Below are 23221 nucleotides of genomic sequence, written 5' to 3' on the forward strand. Positions count from 1 at the left end.
AATGCTTAGACGGCTACATCACCACGGACCCCCAATTATAACCTTAACGCCAGTGTGAAACAGCATTAAGAGTGCATCTTGCTTCTGTAATGTGACGTATTTCCAAGTAAAACAGGATATTAGGGCGGGACAAAACATAGGGAGGGATGTAATTTGATTGGATCGTCCAAAATATTTCATGATATTATTGGTGGACTGTTGATCACTCGTCAACTCTTATTTGGTGACGCAGTCATAAAAACTTGGCTGTTTAAAAGGAAGTAAATGTGATTAGATTTTGGTGTAAAATAAGCAAAATTCAGATTTTTTTGTGAATATTTGCATAATATGACAAAAAAACAAAGTCAATTTTCATTTCACTTCGTCTTTAACAATGATCCCGTACCATTCTGTTCCCAACAAAGTCACAGCAGTTTTGCCTGGCATCTATAACATGATGTGTCCTTGTTTAACTCACTCTCTCCAACAGTGAGGGAGGCGGAGGGGGAGGACAGGGCTGACACAATCATTTTTTTTTCCATTGAAAAGACACCAAAGACACCGAAAACGAATGGGTTCCATCAGTGATACTAAGGGCAAACAAAGGCTTTTTCAGCTGTGGTGCCTACCGCCGGAGACAGATGTCTAACTGCAGGCGACTCTCCCAGCTGTGGGATCCTAATGATGTGCAGCCGTCACATGTGCCCATATCTCTTGTGGTACATGAGGCCTGGTGACAATGCTCAGTGCTCTGGTCCATCGGTCAGAGCAACGCCATATGTTGAGACCATCACTTCTCTGCAGCTCGCCATTACTGTGGCGCCACAAAAACCTAACCCACTTTGTGGTGTTTTCTTCTTCCTTTTTTTCCGTCCATAAGCTGCCCTTCCCAAAACATTGATCCCACAGGGGGACTCAGACTGGGTAATGATAGCAGATCGTTCGGGGGCCGGGGACTCGCCGAGATACCATCTACAACAATATTGCAAATTATCGAACCGAAGAGGATTAATTATGTTTATCTTTTAATCCTCGAATGGATCTGCATTTGTGCCGCTAAATAAGCAGAGGAAGCCACAGAGTGCAGACTCGCAGTACAGTCAATAAAACTGGGGTGACAACTACCTGTCAAAAAGTATAGAAACATAAAAGAAAAAAGAAATTGTGACCTGGTGTCACAGATCCCCGACTTCCCCTCTACTGCTTCCTCCCCTGGCTTTGAGCTAGAGGAGCGCACTCAGTAGAGTGCAGATCTCTGCCAGGCATATGCATCTCCCCTTGTCCGGTGTTCGAACTCGCCCACAGGGAGACGGTAAATACACGCACACATGGACGGAAAAACCAGTGTTTTTCCTGCTGTTAGAAGACTTGTGTGCCCAAGTCGACTGAATGGGAAACAATGGACAAAATAAGTTGTTAAAATGCAGTGCTCAAGATCATAAGATTTAAAACAATTTGCCCGTCGGTCTGTGGATGTGCGGCCTCCTAAGCAGACCCTCACACCAAAGCGACCAAGTCTGACATGAAATGACAGAGATCAGGCTGCCATACTTCCAAAGCCCTTATTTAAAGACTTCAAATGTGTTCAACGTCACGGTTTCGTGATATAAAATGAATGAAGGTGAACGGCTGCTCCGCTGACTGACTTAAGAAAACACAGCTCAGCCATGGGAGATGTGTTATTGTAGCTACTGAGATGATTTCCAGATGTGACTGATTAATCCTACTCTTGAAATTTAGTTTCATAGTGGAGTTTTAACATCGACGACTATGGCACTTCCGCGCAGCAGCGAGGGGAATAAGGCGAATTGTTTTTTGCTCATCCAGGGTTCCTCCGGTTCTCCTGCGCTGAGATCAGCGGTGGACGCTTTGCTGGCTTGCGAAACACCATTAACTTCTCGTTTACTTTCAACGCTCATACCTGAATACTTGATGTTTTGGTTTTGACACTGTCACTACTCAATCCGAGTCTATCATAGATGCGAGTTGCGCATGCGATCGGGCTGCAACGGAGAGCAGCGTCGGTCGAGCCAGCTAGAGAGTGAATGAAGAGAGGGAGTGGAGATAGCGAGAACAAACATTTTTTGAAGGTTTTGAACACTGGAGGCTGGTCCATAGAGGCAGAGGTGGTTGCTCCTCCGCTATTTTTGAGGCAAGAGGGAGTTAAAAAATATTTTTAAAAAAAGATGTGACCAACTGAAATGGTATGGTCACATCTCGTGAAGTTCCGGCCTTGCCAAGACCGTCCTGCAAGGCACAGTGAGGGGCGGGCGAAGACCAGGAAGACAGAAGAAGCAACGGCTGTGTCACTTCAGAGAGTGGACAGGCCTTGACTTTGCCAGCTTACAGAGGGCAGTTGAGGGCAGACAGAGATGGTTGAGGACTGGTTGCGGATTCAACAGCGGTGCCCCCAACGACCTCTCGAGAGGCTTTGGGATAGGTGAGGTGAGGTGAGTGAGGAGGATTGGGGAGGGGGGTGTCACAGCGAGGCATGGACGCAGATGCAGAGAGTGGGACGGGGAAGAACATCTTGTGGATTTGTTGGCACAGCCATTCCACAGTTTCGATTACGCGGCAGAGGTGACGATAAAGAGTGCCAGTCTTGTAAACCATTGTTTTACTGCTTAATTTTTCATTGAACATAAGAAAGTAGAGCTAAGTAGCAACTAGTGTAAAATAACACGATGCCGTGGGTTGGTTTTCCTCTTGTCCCCAATTTTTGGAGTCCCCAGTTGCCACTTGTTTTGAATGAGCGCAACCATGACAGCTTCATCATACAGCCATAACTGTGCACAAAAGATTTTAGGCTGATAGATACAGTAGTTTGCGAGATTAGCCGTGGACATACACACACACACACACACACACACACACACACACACACACACACACACACACACACACACACACACAAACCACCTGGTGGAGATAATGAGCACTGCTGTCAAGATAGCCAGTGAGAGAGCAAATGGCCATTAGACTCACAATTACCTCCAACCCCCATTAAGCCAGAAAGAAAGTGGTCCCAGACTCTGCTGCGGAAATAAAATTAAATACAAACACCGGCTTGAAAGGTAACCTTCGGCCACAGCATCCTTACTAGTCTAGACGCATGCCCGATAATCCAGGTAAGGAAATCCCAGAGAGCCGAATCAGTTCACCCGGACAGAACGTTTAGTGGGAGAAATGTTTCATTGCCCATCTAAGGGACTTCGTCAGTCTCGACTGACGGTGGTTTGGCGTTTATGAGGTTAGGGGATACCAAGAGTCAGCTGAGACCGACGAAGACACTCAGATGAGTGATGAAGCATTTCTCCCACTACACGTGTCCAGATGAACAGATTCAACTTTCTGGGACCCTTGCTAGTTCTCCCTCTCTCTGGGATACTTACGAGTTCTCCCTCTCCCCCTGCCAACATCCAAACAATGCCAGTCATTAAAAACGTATTGATCTCAATTAGGCAGTGCCATTAAGGTTTTCCCAAGTGCACGGCATTTGCACATCTACTTCTCTGTTCAGAGTTGTGACAACCCTTGACACCGTAATCTAATGATCCGCACCCCGTCCAGATGGTAAATGGATATTCACTGCCACCGACTGTCTAATCAAAAAGAATAATAACGGCAACGCCTGCATCCATTTTTCCAGGCAAAAAAACCGGGGACGTCATTATCGAGAAAAATATCAAAATGATAGATAAAACTGTAAACACAGCGACCGTTTTCATTTTCATCTGGAAGATAAAATGAGTTGACGTTGCAGGAGTGGGGCTGGGATATTTATTTGTTTTGGAGGCAATTTTGGTCTTAATTGGCTTACACTGACGGGGCATTAAGGAACCTGACGCTGCACTTTTCTGCACGGCCTACGACAACACAAACCCCCACTACACCCTGCCTAAACCCGACAACAAGGTGACATTGAACTTTTTATCCATTAGGTGGGCACGTCACGTGCACTCACAGCATCTGCCTGGACTACATCCTCCTTTCTCCCCGTTTTTTCCTCCTCCTTTTTTTCCTCTCTTCTCCTATATGGCCAAAACTGCTATCCTAAACTGATATTGATTTAATAATTAGCTAATAATTAATAATAGCTAATAATTAGCTAATAATTAATAATTAATAATAGCTAATAATTAGCTAATAATTTAATAATTAATCTAATTATGTTTTGTCGAACATGTCAGCGTCTGTTTCTATGTCTCATCGGATACATATCGTCCTTTTCCGTTTCCTTGTTTCACCTGTGGCGACTGAAGCGATGTTCAGCTGATCAAACGTGCTGAAGAGGGGAACCGGTGGCAGCTATAAATGTGTAACAAAAACCCCGTGAGCTTGTCATCCCATAGATCAGTGTTTCTCAACCGGGGGTCCGCGGACCCCTAGTGGTCCGTGGTGTAATTGCAAGGGGTCCGTGAAAATAAAATATCTTTTAAAAAAAAGATCCTATGACATTTATAGAAATAGGATTATTTTACTCAAATGTGACTGAGACCTTTATCTACCTAAACTATAAAGGGTAACAGGACTTTTTTCTCTAATTACATCTGTTTCACAAGTGTCATTTATTGTATTTCAATAAGAGATCTCGCTCCCGTTTGCATTGTTAAAAGTTACTGCATAAAAATGCTGTTGTTACATATATCTGAAAGTTACTGAATACATATTCTGTTTTGTTACATATATCTGAAAGTTACTGAATACATATTCTGTTTGGTTACATATATCTGAAAGTTACTGAATACATATTCTGTTTTGTTACATATATCTGAAAGTTACTGCATAAGAATTCTGTATTGTTAACTATCTCTAAGTTACAACTGAAAGCTCTTATTTTTGCCTCAAAGAGTGACTAAATGCTATAATGCAATTTAAAATGCAGTTTTTACTGTTTCTATCAAATTGCAACCCCCCTCCCCCAAGATCAGGTGGAGGGGTCCTCAGGGTAGATCAAAAATACGCAGGGGGTCCAGGACCCCAAAAAGGTTGAGAACCACGGCCATAGCTCATCTGAAGGACAGAGTTATTAAAGCAGATCTTGACAACTAATAAAGATTGCCTTCGAAGGTGGAGAATCTGAACTCCACTTGCAGTTTAACTGTGTAGGCCCCACTGGCATACAGATTCCTTGTGTTGTATGCCACGCACGCCCGACAGCACAGGTTAAAAAAATAAACAAATTGTTTATTCTTCACATGACTGCTGCTGCCGTGTTAGCTGCTTGCTGCTCTCCATGGACGGTATTGACTTAAAGCTAGGAGAGCATCTTTATCCACACGTTTGACTCTTTGAATCGACATTACAGGGACTTCCTGTTTATAATCCCACCCCTCTCTATGACGGGACAGCTTACCTTTTTTTTTTTATAAATTTATTCTAGTTTTTCCCCTTATCCCACCCGATTAACCCAATGGCATATGGCCGGAACTCTTGTCAAATAACTCCCCTGTCTCACGTTTCCACAGGAAGGAGACAGTCGTAACACCAGCTTCCTTCAAACTCGTGTCGGCTGCTCTCGCTATTTTACACGTTGAAGCCTCGCATGGATTGCATCACCTTCAGGCCGCGAAGGAGACGTAGGGAGAATGCTTTCGGTTGCTTGGCTGCAGGCGCCCGGGTGGGCCGGGGGGGGGGGGGGGTCGCTGGAGAACGACGAGTCCCCGAACACTACACCAATCTACACCCGCTATCCCTCGGGTAAGGGTGGCCTAATGAATGCCTTACCGTGGACGCTCTGGCCGTGACCGGTTACGGCGAGTCTGGGATACGAACCTCCCAGCCACATGACGAGCGGACTGCAAGAACTGCGGTTTATTCCGCTCGGCCATCAGAGCAGCGGGACAGCTTACCTTTGACCCCAGCTGTTCGGAAAAGGTGTGAATGAGACAATGAAACATTTGAACAGGGTGGGGAAAAAAGCCAAGTGACTGATGACACCATTAACCCATCTACACTTCTTAGTTTTCGTCTGGAAAAATAAAAGAGTCGACAGCGCAACAGAGCCACCAGATTCCACTTTATAATTTGGTTTTAATTTGGGCGATCAGATGCAAACAGTCCAAATGGAGGACAACGGAAGATTTGGAGGACAGATGTACAGTGCCTTGCAAAAGCATTCAACCCCCTTGACAGTCATCGCTAATTTCTGGATTATAAAAGATACTCACACACCTGTTCCTGAACAATATTGTTTTTGTGAAGCTCTAACAGCATGTTCCCAAAGTCAAAATAAGTTGTTTCGCTGACTTTTTATTAATAAATTAAAAACTAAAATATAGTGCTTGCATAAGCATTCAATCCCTTGTGCTCTGAAAGCGCCAAGTTTACACAAATGACAAATTATTCCTAAAACAAACTCAGGTTAACACAGATGGGCATAATTAGTGTGCGCCTGTAAGATAATAAAGTAACGGTCTGGTTTATGGGTATTAAAAGCACTCTGTGTAAAGTTCATTAGCCGGGTGTGAACTCCATCAGAAAATGAATACGAAGGAGCAGAATACTGAAGTAAGAGACAAGTAATTAAAATGCAGAAGGCGGGAAAGGGATACAAAACAATATCCAAGTGTTTGGATGTCCCATGGAACACTGTTGGATCCATTGTCAGAAAGTGGAAGCTGTATCGCACCACCCAGATGCTTTGTAGGACAGGCTGCCCCTCAAAGCCAAGTGTCTGAGCAAGACGTGGGCTGGTGAGGAAAGCCACAGATGATCCTGCAATCACTTTGAAGGAGCTCCAGAGGTCAGTGGCTGAAACTGGAGTAAATGCGCATGAGTCAACCATATCACACGCCCTCCATAAATCTGGCCTGTATGGGAGGGTGGCAAGAAAGAAGCCGTTGCTCAAAACTGTGCATATAAAAGCATACTTGGGAGTTTGCTACTGGGTAAAGGTTTAGTGGTCAGATGAGACGGAAGTTGAGCTTTTTGGCCAAAACTCAAAGCATTATGTGTGGCTCAAACCTAACACTGCTCATGCCCTAAAAAACACCCTCCCTACAGTGAAGCATGGTGGCGGCAGCATAATGCTATAGGGGTTGCTTTTCATCTGCAGGCACTGGGAACCTTGTTCAAACTGAGGAAAGAATGGATAGAGCTAAATACAGGGAAATATTGGAAGAAAACCTGTTGCAGTCTGCTATAAAACTGATGCTTGGGAGAAGGTTCACCTTCCAGCAGGACAATGATCCTAAGCACAAGGCTAAAGCAACAACGGCATGGCTCAGCAACAAAATGTTGAACGTTTTGGAGGGGCCAAGTCAAAGTCCGGACCTCAACCCCATTGAGACTGAAAATGCAGTCCAGAGGCGCCATCCCACCAAACTGCAAGACCTGTACACATTCTGCCAAGAAGAAAGGGCAAAAATTACTCCGGAAGAATGTGCAAAGCTTGTACATACTTACCCCAAGAGAATCATGGCTGTTACTGCGGCAAAACGGTACTCTACAAAGTACTGATATGTGGGGTTTGAATACTTGTGCAAGCACTATACTTTAGTTTTTAATTGATTTTAAAAAAGTCAGGGAAACATAACTTATTTTGGCTTTGGGAACATGCTGTTAGAGCTTATGGGTTCACAAAAATAATCTTGTTCAGGAACAGATGTGTCAGTCTCTCTCCATCGAGTATCTTTCTATCCAGAAATGAGTGATGACTGTCAAGGGGGTTGAATACTTTTGCAAGGCACTGTATAATGTCTAATCTTTACAGGTCACTGAGGCGAAAAGGCTTACTACTTTGATTTAATGAGTATCCAGTTTAAGGATGTAAGTAACAAGAACGCATGAAATAGAAAAAAATGTATGCTGAAACCACTCACGGGCTCTGTAGGTTCGTCATTCCTGCCAATTATTCAAATGTAATTCAAAAACCAAGGACAGCCGAGCGATGGGTGCATTCATCCAATGGGGTGCAGGAAATAATTGCGCAGGAAGTGAGTGCACTTGTCAGTCATTGGTTGGGGTCCAGTCTAGATTATTTCATGAAAGCCACTTTATTTTGTCATTGTATGGTTACAATGACATTTCTTCTCTGCATTTAACCCATCCTATTGTATGGGAGCAGTGGGTAGCTGCAGTGCCCGGGGACCAACTCCAGTTCTTCTTTTCATTGCCTTGGTCAGGGCCACAGACGGGTATTAACCCTAACATGCCTATCTTTTTGATGGTGCGAGGAAACCAGGGCAGCTGGAGGAAACCCACGCAGACACTGGGAGAACATGCAAGCTCCACACAGGAAGGACCTGGGAAGGCCTGAGGTTCGAGCAGAGGACCTTCCTGCTGTGAGCCAAAAGTGCTAACCACTGGGCCACTGTGCTGTGGGCACACTCATGAAGCAGCCAAGATTGCGGAACACTGATCAAGCCTAGTCCTAGTTTAAACTGACCTTTGTATGGAGAACCTCCATTAGAAATTGAGTTAAATACTAAGCTTAATCTGTGTCCAAGAAAATTGGTCCTTAATCTTTTAACGCTTCCCAAAACTCATGAGAGGGCACACACAGAGGACTTCCAGCTCCAAATTCTTATAGCAACTACCCGGCATATGAGGGTTAGCTTAAGTTAGCCCGACTGGCTGCTACCTGTGTTCCCCATTTCAAATCACCCCCCTCATAGTTGGCTTTAGGGCATCGTGGGTAATGACAGCCCCTCAGATGTCTTCATGTCAGAGGCAGAGCCATCCATCAGCCTGCGGTGCTGAGTATAAAAGTAGCTGACGTGCCACCTCTCCGGCTGATGGATGGAGCCTGTCTCTACGCCGCCGACCTCTTATCTGCTGAGGTGGGCCAATCCCTCTGGATCCCGCCATAATCAGCCAGGACCCCCCTCCTGATCCCCTACAAGAGCTCCAGCCCTCCCATCTATCCAACCTCTGCATCAGATAAGAAATTGTTTGTGTATCATATCGCTCGGGTACGCAGCGGCACTTGTGAAAAATGACAAGCCTCCAACTATGGGTGACTTTTTTTTTTTTACCTATTTTTTTTTTTGTATTCCCCCCTGATAGATGGGGTTTTTGATTGATTTGATTGCTTGTTTAACCTTGACGGAGAGGGCACGGCAACGGTGACACAGAGGTGACTAAAAATAGACTTTTCCTTGCCACCAATTCAAGACCCCGGGAGGACGGGTTAGGGTTAGGGTTTGTGAACGAAAAGGCTCTCAAAGGGAGGAGGTGAGATGAATTCGGAACGCCGTTTGTTCTCGGGTTGAGAACGGACACCGTCGTTTCTCGCCCTCATCAAAACGATGCACATTGCTTTTAACATATTCCACACTGAACACAGATGTCCCCTTTTCTGTGCCGTGTGATGCGATCCTCCCCCCCACCCCCCCATTGTGTTTTTGATTACCTCTGCTCCGTTGGCCTGTGATAACACTATGTGGCCATTTGTCTGGGGGAATGTAGGAAACTGCTAAAAAAAGAGGTAGAAAAGCCTGTCTGTGGGGGGAGAGGGTGGTAGATATATCACTACCTTATCTCATCTTGGATCCAAGCAGGTCTTTGCGACCTAGGATTTGCTTGTCGCCCCTCTTCAACCTTTTTCCCCTACCTACAGTAGGAGGCTTCAGCAGGCAGCAAACAGCCCCCCACTCCTACTCGACTCTGACAGAAATAGGCTATAACTACTACTGCTGGGAGTGGAATAAATTAAATACACCAAGAACCATGTGGGAGATTTTCTACATGGCCAAAAAAAAATAAATTCATGGCACATTTGTGCAGAAATTTCATTCTCCTTTTTCTCCCCATGTACAAGATATCCTGCACTGGGTCCATGCAGCCAGGCCACAGCATATATATATATACATATATATATACACACACACACACACACACACACACATCAGATTAAAACCACTGACAGGTAAGTGAATAACATTGATTATCTCGTTACAATGGCACCTGTCAAGGGGTGGGATATATTAGCCAGCAAGTGAACAGTCAGTTCTTGAAGTTGATGTGTTGGAAGAAGAAAAAATGGGCAAGCGTAAGAATCCGAGCGACACCGACAAGGGCCAAATTGTGACGGCTAGACGACTGGGTCAGAGCATCTCCAAAACCGCAGGTCTTGTGGGGTGTTCCTGGTATGCGGTGGTCAGTACCTACCAAAAGTGGTCCAAGGAAGGACAACCGGTGAACCGGCAACAGACTCACAGATGCCCAGGGCGGACTGATGTGCTTGGGGAGCGAAGGCTAGTCCATCTGGTCCGATCCCCACAAAAGAGCTACTGTAGCTCACATTGCTGAATAAGTTCATGCTGGCTATGATGGACAGGTGTCGTCAGAACGCACAGTACATCACAAGCTTGCTGTGTATGGGGCTGCGTAGCCGCAGACCAGTCAGTGCCCATGATGGCTCCTCTCAACCACCGAAAGTGCCTACAATGGGCACGGGAGTATCATGACTGGACTATGGAGCAATGGAAGAAGGCGGTCTGGTCTGATGAATCACATTTTCTTTTACACCATGCGGATGCGTGCATGATATTTACCTGGGGACGACATGGCACCAAGATGCACTATGGGTAGAAGGCAAGCCAGCGCAGGCAGTGTGATACTCTGTGCAATGTTCTGCTGGGAAACCTTGGGTTCTGGCATTCATGTGGATGTTACTTTGATATGTACCACCTACCTAAACATTGTTGTAGACCAGGCACACCCCTTCATGGCAACGGTATTCCCTGATGGCAGTGGCCTCTTCCAGCAGGATAATGTGTCGTGCCACACTGCAAAAATTGTTCAGGAATGGTTTGAGGAACAGGGCAAAGAGTTCAAGGTGTTGCCTTGGCCTTCTAATTCCCCAGATCCCAATCTGATTGAGCTTCTGTGGGATGTGCTGGAAAAACAAGTCCAATCCATGGAGGCCCCACCTCACAACTTATGGGACTTAAAAGGATCTGCTGCTAACATCTTGGTGCCAGATACCAGAGATCACCTTTAGAAGTCTTCTGCATCCATGCCTCGACAGGTCAGAGCTTTTTTGGCAGCATGGGGGAGGGGGGGGGGGACCTACACAATATCAGAGGGGTGGATTTAAATGTTTTGGCTGAGGATGCACAAGCCAGTGCACTCTTTGTGCCGGTCCCAAGCCCGGATAAATGGGGAGGGTTGCGTCATGAAGGGCATCCGCTGTGAAACCTTTGCCAAGGGATAACACTAAGGTCTGTGCCCCTGAGCAAGGCAATGGAAAGAAGAACTGGAGTTGGTCCCCGGGCGCTGCAGAGGCCCACTGCTGCTATACAACAGGACGGGTTAAATTCACTGCAACTGTACAACAGAATAAAGTGGTTTTCAGATCAGGTATGCGGATCATAAATCAGATTTCCACAGCGGACCGGTCGAGGCCCGGGTCGCCAACGGAAGACGCAGAGGACAGGAAGAGATGGAGACGGATGATCCGCTGTAGCGACCCCTAACGGGAGCAGCCAAAAGTAGCAGGTGCGTGTCTATATTATATATATATATATGTGTGTGTAAAAATTGAAGAGTATTGATTCGCCACGTGATGGTCTGAATCTTAAAACGTGTATTGACGGATTCCCTCACTGCACGAGGAGCATGATGCAAAATGCCCATTGTTAGCCGGCGTGTACCCCTAAAAAAAAAAAAAAAAATCAATCTTTGGACATGTCATCTCCACAGAAGGTGTCTTCATCCGCGGCAGCATCCCTGAGTGAAATGTCAAGGGGACGGTTTGACACGGCGGCGAGTAACAGCCTGCTGAGGGACCACAGCCTCCTCTCTTCCCCGTCGCAGAAAACTGCCTAATTTATCCCCTCGACAGCTCTTGAACTCCTAATGACTTTTTTTTCCTTCCTCCCTTCTCCAGCTCACTGCCCCCGGTGGCTGCAGGAGAGGATCCGCGGCTCCCTTTTTTTTTTTTTTTCTTCCCGTAGTCTAATAAAACAGTAAGTGAGCAGAAATGTCTTTCATAAAATGAGTCGGTTCAACAGCTTCATCATCCCAGGCCGCAGCAAATGTCAAACGGGAAGAGTTTCAACCCGCACTCCATCAACAGCCTCCCATAAAACGTCCTGTAAAACTTTACTCGCACCATGAAACCAGCTATTAATTGTGGACCGGGGTTTGTGTCGTCGGTTCGTTTCCAAAGAGCGCACAGGACAACACTTAGGACAACGTGTAGACCAGTGTTTCTCAACCGGGGGTCCGCGGACCCCTAGTGGTCCGTGGTGTAATTGCAAGGGGGTCCGTGAAAATAAAATATCTTTAAAAAAAAGATCCTATGACATTTATAGAAATAGGATTATTTTACTCAAATGTGACTGAGACCTTTATCTACCTAAACTATAAAGGGTAACAGGACTTTTTTCTCTAATTACATCTGTTTCACAAGTGTAATTTACTGTATTTTAATAAGAGATCTCGCTCCCGTTTGCATTGTTAAAAGTTACTGCATAAAAATCCTGTTGTTACATATATCTGAAAGTTACTGAATACATATTCTGTATTGTTACATATATCTGAAAGTTACTGAATACATATTCTGTTCTGTTACATATATCTGAAAGTTACTGAATACATATTCTGTTTTGTTACATATTTCTGAAAGTTACTGAATACATATTCTGTGTTGTTACATATATCTGATAGTTACTGAATACATATTCTGTTCTGTTACATATATCTGAAAGTAACTGAATACATATTCTGTTTTGTTACATATTTCTGAAAGTTACTGCATAAGAATTCTGTTTTGTTACATATATCTGAAAGTTACTGCATAAGAATTCTGTTTTGTTACACATATCTGAAAGTTACTGCATAAGAATTCTGTTTTGTTACATATATCTGAAAGTTACTGAATACATATTCTGTTTTGTTACATATATCTGAAAGTTACTGAATACATATTCTGTTTTGTTACATATATCTGAAAGTTACTGAATAAGAATTCTGTTTTGTTAACTATATCTAAGTTACAACTGAAAGCTCTTATTTTTGCCCCAAAGAGTGAATAAATGCTATAATGCAATTTAAAATGCAGTTTCTACTGTTTCTATCAAATTGCAACCCCCCTCCCCCAAGATCAGGTGGAGGGGTCCTCAGGGTAGATCAGAAATACGCAGGGGGTCCAGGACCCCAAAAAGGTGGAGAACCACTGGTGTAGACAAGGCGTTGTCTGACGGCGAGTCCCCCCCCCCCCCCGATCACTAACCGCACACACACCTTCTTTTGTCTTTGTGAGGACCCTCTTCGTCTGTATCGATTCCGTAGCCCTCAACCCTAACTGCAGCCATCACAAATACCTGCCGACCCTTGACCCTGACCCTAACCTAATCCTGACCCTAACATACACCCTAAAAGAAGTGAGGACTGGCCAAAATGTCATCACTTTGAAAAAAAAAGTCCTTAATCTGATGGTTAAAAACCCAAATTGGGGGCATTGAGGTGGCGTGGCGGTCTCTTCTGTTGCCTACCGACACGGGGGTCATCGGTTCGAATCCCCGTGTTGCCTCCGGCTGGGTCGGGCGTTCCTACAGACACAACTGGCCGTGTCTGCGGGTGGGAAGCCGAACGAGGGTATGCGTCCTGGTCGCCGCACCAGCGCCTCCTCTGGTCGGTTGAGGGAGGGGGAACTGGGGGGGGGAATAGCGTGATCCTCCCACGTGCTACGTCCCCCTGGCGAAACTCCTCACTGAAGCAGCTGGCGACTCCACATGTACGGGAGGAGGCATGTGGTGGTCTGCAGCCCTCCCCGGATCGGCGGAGGAGGTGGAGCAGCGACCGGGACGGCTCGGAAGAGCGGGGGTAACTGGCCAAGTGCAACTGGGGGGAAACTCAAATCGGTCCTCAGAAAGATAGAAGTACAAGAACTCTACAAGTCCTCGGCGTGTGTGTGAGACAATAATACAAGATGGTTTTCTCCGTTATTTGTGTTGTCGATCCCGAACACCCCCCCCTCCCCCTTCTAGCTCTCCATTACCAGACGGATGCGCTCACCCCCCCCCCCCACCTCCTTCCTGAAAACTTCAGAGGGCCGTTAACTTGGGGCAATCTCACCGAGCAGGCGTGGAGGCAGGAAGAATAAAAACCCCTGCCCGCTGCAGCCGGGACAATAGATCATAAGAGGCATCAATAAATAATTACATTTAAACGTCTCTTAACGAGCAGAGTTTGCTGACTGGCCCGCTGTTTACGGCCTCCTGATGAAGCTGCACGCTCGAGACATCCATAATACAGCGCGTCATAAAACCACTGCCGCCCCCCACCCCCCCCCACCCACCCCCGCTAATGGCGCTCTCCTCGCACTGGCTGCCATGATAACGGCGTCTTCAATTACACGCCAACCACACGCTACCGCCACGTATGCAAACGCACAGCCGATATTTCCTCTGAAGTGTGCCGCTGCCTCAGCACCGCGGCTCTGCGCTATCCCAGCAGCGCTAATGGCTCATCTCGAGGGGGGCGTGAGATGTGGCGGCGGCGGCGGCGACGATTTGCCCCCGTTAAGGGCGGAATCGGTGCGTCTGACCCAAATTCCAGCGCCGCACGCCGCTTACCGCCGCTCCGGCATCAAATAACGCCGCTCACATTGTCATCGTAGGCCCTGTGACTGGCTACGCAGCGAGGCGTGATGGGATGGTGGTGGTGGTGGTGGGGGGGGGGGGGGGTTGGGGGGCGGGGGGAGGGGGGGGGCAGTCTCTCCCGAGTGAGCAGAAAAATATGTCACACTTCCCTGCAGCCTGAGTGACAGACGCAGAGCCGCTGGAAGAAACACAGGAGCGAGTTTAATCCCGGCGTGTTAGACATCTTGAAGAGGGCGAGATGCTCCTCCAGGGGGTGGCGCTCTACTACCCGCCATGCCTCCCCGCTTAACTATTCAGCAGCGCCTCTCTGTGTGTGTGTCTTGGGTGCAGAGCCCCGCCTGGCTTTGAGCGACGACAGAACGGCGGTCACAGGGACCGGGCGTGGCGAGGCCTCGGCACGACACGCTCAGGCGGAGTCGGGGTGCGTGTCACTGACGGACGAACAGCGCGCCCCGAAAGCGCGGAGGAGGGGGGGGGGGGGCGTCCGGGTGGCGCGGCGGCCTATTCCGTTGCCTACCAAACGGGGACCGCCGGTTCGAATCCCCGTGTCACCTCCGGCTTGGTCGGGTGTCCCTACAGACACAATTGAGGGTGGGGAGCCGGATGTGGGTACGTGTCCTGGTCGCTGTACTAGCGCCTCCTCTGGTCGGTCGGGGCATCTGTAAGGGGGGGGGGGGAATGGCGTGATCCTCCCACGCGCCCCCCCCTGGTGAAACTCCTCGCTGTCAGGTGAAAAGAAGCGGCTGGTGACTCGGAGGAGGCGTGTGGTAGTCTGCAGCCCTCCCCGGGTCGGCAGAGGGGGCGGAGCAGAGACCGGGACGGCTCGGGAGAGCGGGGTGATTGGTCGGGTACACCTGGGGGGGGGAAGGGGGCGGGGTCCAAAAGGAAAGCATAGAGGAGGGCATCGGTTTGACGGTGTGGTGCCGGGACGGTCGGGAGGACATGGAGACACCAAGGCTGACAGTTGTTGGTCTTCCACGGGTCCTTCTTTTTTATTTTTTTACTGTTATTGTGTGGCATGCACACACACACACACACAGACACACACACACACACACACACACACACACAAAAGAAAAGCACATACTGACAGACAGCCGGCTGTGGGGTAGTGTGTCTGTGGCTGTCTGTCTGCTCTTGCTCTGTGGTGTCGCAGGGCCTCCAGTGACAGCAGTTGTTGTCTCACACACACACACACACACGCCTTCACTTATGTCTACACAAACATACAAACGTAAACAGACACACACAAATAGATGCTCTCAGGCACACACACACACACACACACACACACACACACACACACACACACATACATGCAGCCTGCACATACACAAGCACATACAAACACACACATACACAAAGTTATATGTCCACACACATACACACCGACAAAAAGATGCTTTGACATACAAACACAAACCCATACCAACACACACAACCCCCGCGCCAAAACACACACACACACACACACATACAAACACTCTCACTTATGTCCACAAACATTTACACACCCATACAGACAAGTACACAATAAGATGCTCATTATCTCTCTCTCACACACACACACACACACACACACACACAGGCCCCCAGCCACATACTCGCACACACACGCGAACACAAAACAAACACACAGGCCTGCATGTACATGCTCCCATAACTCCATACAGCCACACGCCCTCCATCGGCATCATGGGGATTTATTAGCATACATAATCAATGAGCTACGTTTGCACTGCGCAGGGACCCACACACCACCACACCCACCACCATCACACAGGGACCAACACACCACCACACCCACCACCATCACACAGGGACCCACACACCACCACCATCACACAGGGACCATCACACCACCACCATCACACAGGGACCGACATACCACCACCATCACACAGGGACCCACACCCACCACCATCACACAGGGACCGACACACCACCACCATCACACAGGGACCGACACACCACCACCATCACACAGGGACCGACACACCACCACCATCACACAGGGACCATCACACCACCACCATCACACAGGGACCAACACACCGCCACACCCACCACCATCATACAGGGCTGTTTTCACTAACGCTCACTGTGGCCAAACGACCAACACAAACAACATATCATGACCGAAAACAAGAAGGTGGAAAAAAGAGATATGGAGTAGAGCGAGCAACAGATGAGACGACCTGTGAAGCTGAAGGGCAGGGAGGGAGGGATGAAATGGACATGAGCCAAAAGTTTGACCAAGTCCAAAGAGTAACAAGTCCCAGACAGCGGTAAGTGTGTTGGGGCAGATGGTAGGTAGTGAGCGATGGTGGTCCCTCGGGCGGGAGCTTGGTGAGGATCCAGGAGTGCAGCAGTTCCCCCTCAGGTTGAGAGAGCTGGTGGTAGGGGCCAGGGAAGGAACGGAAGGTGGCGGCCATGCCAGCTTTCCTCAGCAGTTCTGCCGTGTCTTCTCCCTGTGGGTGGAGTGCCAGGTTGTCTTTCGTTCCGGGGCACTGGAACAGCTCAGGAAGGGAGTTTCCTGCTCTTGCCCTCTCCTCCACTGCCTGGAAAGCAGCAGAATCCTTGTTGAAGAAGCTGGACAGAGCAAAGACTCCTGCGATGTCAGGGTGGTAGCGAGATGCCAGGTGGAGGGCACGGGCTCCACCCATTGATCTCATCCCGAATGATGGCCCTCATTGTGTTGCACACGGCATCTAGTACGGAGTCCAAGTGCTCTGGACAGTCTCGTGAGATTCTGCGACGATCAAACCACACTGTCGATAGTGCCCCTCTCATTGGTGTGTATGGCCTGGCTGGAGCTGTGGGATGAATAACTCCGATGTGGGAGAATGTCGGATCTGGTACGAGAACATCTCGAACCCGGGCTCTTAATCCCTTGTCCAGTGTCACCTGAGCAATGCAAGAAGATAGTCAACGCTGAATGCTTCCCCGCTGGTGAAACGACATATCTGTGGAGCTTCTGGATGGCAGTCATTGCTGCATCTGGGAAGGGATTCTGAAAGACACTTGTGTGTTCATTCACTGCGGATGGAGAACATACAAGGCTAACACTGAACCCATTGAAAGGACCCAACCGCAAACCCACCAAGCCTCCATCGGTTTCAGGTAATTGTTTACTCGTCATTGATAGTAATTAGTAGTTTACAAATAATCATGATCCGTCTCTGTGAGGGATGTGGTTGTAAAAATTCCATCATAGTCTATTTTCCCCCATCATGTTTGTATTCATGTTTGCGGATGTTCTATTTTGCATTGCATCGTATATGTATAATGTGGACGTTGTACTGGACCGTTGTGGTGAAGAGGGAGCTGAGCCGGAAGGCAAAGCTCTCAATTTATTCCAGATCAGCTCTCAATTTATTCTGGCTCAGCTCTCAATTTACCAGTCAATCTTCGTTCCAGCCCTCACCTGTGGTCATGAGCTTTGGGTAGTGACCGAAAGGGTGAGATCACGGATACAAGCGGCTGAAACAAGTTTCCTCTGTAGGGTGTCTGGACTCAGCCTTAGAGATAGGGTGAGGAGCTCAGACATCCAGAAGGAGCCCGGAGTAGAGCCGCTGCTCCTTCACGTCGAAAGGAGCCAGTTGAGGTGGTTCGGGCATCTGATTAGGATGCCTCTTGGGCGGCTTCCTTTGGAGGTTTTCTGGGCACATCCAACTGGGCGGAGACCCCGAGATAGACCCAGAACTCGCTGAGGGGGACTACATGTCAAATCTGGCCAGGGAAAGTCTTGGGATCCCCCAGGAGGAGCTGGAGGGCATTGCTGGGGAGAGGGACATCTGTAGTGCCCTTCTTAGTTTGCTGCCACTGCCACCTCACCCCAGGGAAGTGGCTGATGATGAGATGAGATGAGATGAGATGAGATGTATATGTGTGGATTGAAATACTTAAAGCCAATGCTACAAGAGGCCTTACAAGGGCAGTGTTAAACCCAAATTATAGAAGTTACGGATCGATTAAAAATAATCATTCTGAAACTCACCCGTTTAAATGCCCTGACAACATTGGTGGAGAACCCAGATTTATCAGTAGAGGGTACGGGACCCAATTTCAAGACATGGCAAGAAGCAGGTATGAAAAGGGTGTACGATCTCAGTACAATATACCTGCCAAGGATTTTCACAAATATTTCATTCGATATTTCCCAAATATTTTATGAGTCAGGCACTATGTGTACAAGAAAACGAATACTCTCGAGTTCTCAGATGATTCTCACGGGTTAGAAAGGATTTTTCTGGACCATCGAAAGCATGGACGTTCCGTATCAAAATTCTTAATTGCAAAAATTGAACTGGGATGGACTCGCACCGTTAAGAACCTTTTGGCGTACACTATGTAAGGCGGCAATCGATAGAGAAAAATGGCAAGAAATTCGGCTATTGCCTTCCAGAATCTCGATATGCAGTAGCTATAGGAAACATACAATATTTTACACAATGTCTACACATCTCTATGTACTTATAGTGAGTATACATCAGGAGCCTCTCCACATTGTTCCAAATGCAGAACAGTTACTGGAACCAGACTACATTTTCTTCAGGAGTGGGGGACAGGGCTAGAGGAGTCTGTCCTTATTTTTTTCTTCTTCTTAGCTTCATACATCAACCCAGAATTCTGTGCAGCACCTTTGACTGGAGACATTCAATGCATTAATTAGACAACTGCACTGGAGGCCTTTCTGCAGTCGGCCGTTTGTGCGCAGGCGGCCGACCCTCGGCAGTTGACCCCACGCTGGAACACTCATATTGACAGGAGTGGGCCTGGACCGTGGAGAAAAGAGAGACAGCAGCTCGCCTCACATCCCAGAGATAATGTGCCTTAATCAGCTCTCCTACATGTACATGTGAAGAAAAGCTCACATCTCGTGTCCGAACGTTAAAAAAAAAAACGAGAGGCACGTTATCGGAAGACGAGATTAGCTGCCAAGTCCTGCAGGCGGCTCCTTGTGCTGAAGGACCCGATTTCCTCTGCAGCCACGGATCACGTTTAGTGGCTTCAGGGCCATGGCGATGAGAACATCTCCTTTCCTTTTGCACGGGGGGGGTGATGGTTGGCATATGAATTAATAATTAAAAACACGGAGGGAGGGAGGGAGAGAGAGAGGGAGAGGGAGAGAGAGAGAGAGAGAGAGAGAGAGAGAGAGAGAGAGAGAGGGGGAGAGAGATGTCTTAGTTGCGTCTCTGTGGACAGCGTGGGAGCTCTGTTACCAAAGACACTTAAAAACAAACAACAAGCGGGCCAATTTACACCCGAACTGGCACTGGCTGGAAAGGGGGGTTAACTTTACTACAACCCCCCCACCCCACCCCCAACAACAACAACAGGGCTGTCAAAATTGGCCAAAAATGACGTTCGATTCGCTTCAAAAAAACTAAAACATAACACACAGGTTCGAATCCCTTTGAATATATTGTAGCGACCAGGGGAGGCGGTCGCTCTGACTGTTTTTATTTTTATTTTTTAGCTTCGTTCTTTTTCTTCCCGGTTGTACTTGGCTAATTACCCCACTCTCCCGAGCCGTCCCGGCCGCTGCTCCACCCCCTCTCCCGATCCGGGGAGGGCTGCAGACTTACCACATGCCTCCTCCTATGTGGAGTCGCCAGCCGCTTCTTTTCACCTGACAGTGAGGAGTATCACCGGGGGACGTAGCGCGTGGGAGGATCACGCTATTCTACCCCCCAGTTCCCCCTCCCCTCCCGAACAGGCACCCCGACGGGCTACAGGAGGCGCTTGTGCAGCGACCAGGACCCACATTCGGCTTCACACCTGCAGACACGGCCAACTGTGTCTGTAGGGATGCCGGACCAAGCCGGAGGTAACACGGGGATTCGAACCGGCGATCCCTGTGTTGGGTCGTTTGGGGGTTGGACTCGGACTGGGTAGAGGACCGTTACTGACTGGCTGACCTTAGGAGCGTGACATAGACCGACATCGCCAGTTGTGAAGTCGGGGGGGGGGGGACTCTTTACATTGTTGTCAGTTCTGGTCCGTTCTGGCCGGGGTGAATAAAAGAGCACCCCCCGGGGGCTGTGTGGTGTATGGGGCACGCGAGTTGTCTCGACTCATTCTTCCACGCCGGCTCGCCACGATATTTTTGCGCATTATGTCCACAAGAGGGCGAACCAATACAACGAGACACATAACTACTTGTATAGGCGTATTCATTTCAATGTAAAACATGTCTTTTATAATGTCTACATACCCACACAGTACAAAATGTAAAAAAATATCCTATAATCTCTCTCACTCTCTCTCTCTCTCTGGCACAGTGGTTAGCACTGTTGCCTCACAGCAAGAAGGTCCTGGGTTCGAACCCCAGGCCGTCCCAGGTCCTTTCTGGGTGGAGTTTGCATGTTCTCCCCGTGTCTGCGTGGGTCTCCTCCGGGGTGCTCCGGTTTCCTCCCACCATCAGAAAGACATGCACGTTAGGGTTTGCCTTTGATTGGCACGGGCCGTGGTCCGGTCAAGGCATTGGTGGTTCAGTGGTAGAATTCTCGCCTGCCACGCGGGAGGCCCGGGTTCGATTCCCGGCCAATGCACTGCGTTTTTAGCAGCCCGGCTAGCTCAGTCGGTGGAGCATGAGACTCTTAATCTCAGGGTCGTGGGTTCGAGCTCCACGTTGGGCATATTTGCATATGAAACTGATGGTTGGTACCAGTTGTTATGCAACTGTATTGTTTATAAGTGTGGGGATACCTGCAGTCGGTTTAGACTGCAGGTCCTGGGTTCGAACCCCAGGCCGTCCCAGGTCCTTTCTGTGTGGAGTTTGCATGTTCTCCCCGTGTCTGCGTGGGTCTCCTCCGGGTGCTCCGGTTTCCTCCCACCATCAGAAAGACATGCATGTTAGGGTTAATACTCCTGCCTGTGCCCCTGAGCAAGGCACTGGAAAGAAGAACTGGAGTTGGTCTCCGGGTGCTGCAGCTGCCCACTGCTCCTATACAACAGGATGGGTTACATGCAGAGAACACATGTCGTTGTGACCTTGTACAATGACAAAGTGGCTTTCTTCTCTCTCTCTCTCTCCACACCGTGGTTGGTGCTAGAGTTAGAAATGAGAATGCACCGTCTCTCGGAGCGAGATAAATGATTCGTCATTAATGGGTTATTATTTTCGAGACGTGCCCTCAGGTTACTAGCGGTGGAATGGTTAGCTAACTGTAGCTTAAACAGCTTACATACGACTTTATCTCGAGGTTCCACAACATTTTTTTTTTGGTTTTATGACCAAAATCCGGCGGCACAGCGGTTAGCGCGGTCACCTCACAGCAAGAAGGTCCTGGGTTCGAGCCCCGTGGTAGTCCAACCTTGGGGGGGTCGTCCCGAGTCGTCCTCTGTGTGGAGTTTGCATGTTCTCCCCGTGTCTGCGTGGGTTTCCTCCAGGTGCTCTGGTTTCCTCCCACAGTCCAAAGACATGTAGGTCAGGTGAACCGGCTGTACTAAGTTGTCCCTCGGTGTGAATGTGTGTGTGTGTGTGTGTGTGTGTGTGTGTGTGTGTGTGTGTGTGTGGGCTCTGTGTGATGGCCTGGCAGCCTGTCCAGGGTGTCTCCCCACCTGCCGCCCAATGACTGCTGGGATAGGCTCCAGCATCCCCGCCACCCTGAGAGCAGGATAAGGGGTTCGGATAATGGATGGATGGATGGATGGATGGATGGATGGATGGATGACCAAAATCCGAAGTCTTTCCAAACGGGGCTTTTTAGATTGTTCGGAGTGAACACCCGATGAAAGCGGCGTCGTGCGACTCCTGTCCGCCGTGCGGCGTATTCGGTGCAGCGGCCGAGGCCCTCGCGGGAACTCGAGAGGCGGAAAGCCGCCGTACTGCTGCTTTGTTTCTTCTTCCAGGAACGTATACTAATTTTCACACTCGCATGTCTGGGGTGTTTTTTTTTAACCACTCGGTTATATCTTCAAATTTGGAATATTCGTTGACAGCCCTACTCAACAGGGCCCACCGCCGAGGAGCGAACAGATGAAAATGTATGAAAAATGGCACTGGACTGGCCCAGACAGCGGCAATTCATCAGATGGAGTGGCAGGAGCGAGTCTCCCACTCTATTGTCACCCCCCCCCCCACCTCCCCATATTGAGCGGGTGAATGAAGACAGTCAGATACGGGCTCCAGATAACACCGAGCCCGTGGGTTTTGGCCCCCGGGTGCATCAATCAGCAGACAGTACAGATGGGTTAGAGACGCCCCCCCCCCCCCCCCCGTCCTCCTTTTCTACCCCGACATGCACTGAAAGTATATCAATCGGCCGGGCTAGCGGGCCCTGAGGAGGCCATGGCGTGCCGTAGACCACGACTCCTCCGCAGAGTAAACAGACTCGTAAAACAAAATCCCCCACAGCAGCGCCGATTACGGTGGACGACGCGGACATCTCCTCGCCGTGAAAGCGGCGGGAGGCCGGCGGTATCGCGGAGAGCCGGTGACATACGGGGGCACTTGTTATCCGTGCCCATTTGTGGGGATTAAAAGCCACCCTGGGGACCGGTGCTGGAAGGTAAGGAGTAGGTGGATTGGGACGGGGGGAGTATGCCTGCCCCCGCCGTATGGCATAGTGCCTGGAGACCTCCGGAGGGAGCCCCTGATGCCAGGCTCCTCCTCCTCCCTGTGAATCTCCTGATTTATCGCCAGCCATCTCCGGCTAATGTACCAGGCCGTCCTGGCC

At 48.8% G+C, this 23221-nt stretch overlaps 2 non-coding genes and 1 pseudogene across 2 annotated transcripts; 2 read left to right on the forward strand and 1 right to left on the reverse strand.

Moving 5' to 3' along the window:
- LOC130113999 (lysophospholipase-like protein 1) overlaps positions 1-17526 on the reverse strand; it is a 78593-nt pseudogene extending 61067 nt beyond the window's left edge.
- A 3494-nt stretch (positions 17527-21020) lies between these two features.
- trnag-gcc (transfer RNA glycine (anticodon GCC)) lies at positions 21021-21091 on the forward strand. Its single transcript has one exon. It is a non-coding gene; the product is annotated as a tRNA-Gly (tRNA).
- A 14-nt stretch (positions 21092-21105) lies between these two features.
- Positions 21106-21178, forward strand: trnak-cuu (transfer RNA lysine (anticodon CUU)). The gene has a single exon. It is a non-coding gene; the product is annotated as a tRNA-Lys (tRNA).
- The last annotated feature ends 2043 nt before the right edge of the window (positions 21179-23221 follow it).

The sequence above is a fragment of the Lampris incognitus genome, chromosome 6 (genome assembly GCF_029633865.1).
Source record: "Lampris incognitus isolate fLamInc1 chromosome 6, fLamInc1.hap2, whole genome shotgun sequence".
NCBI lineage: Eukaryota > Metazoa > Chordata > Actinopteri > Lampriformes > Lampridae > Lampris > Lampris incognitus.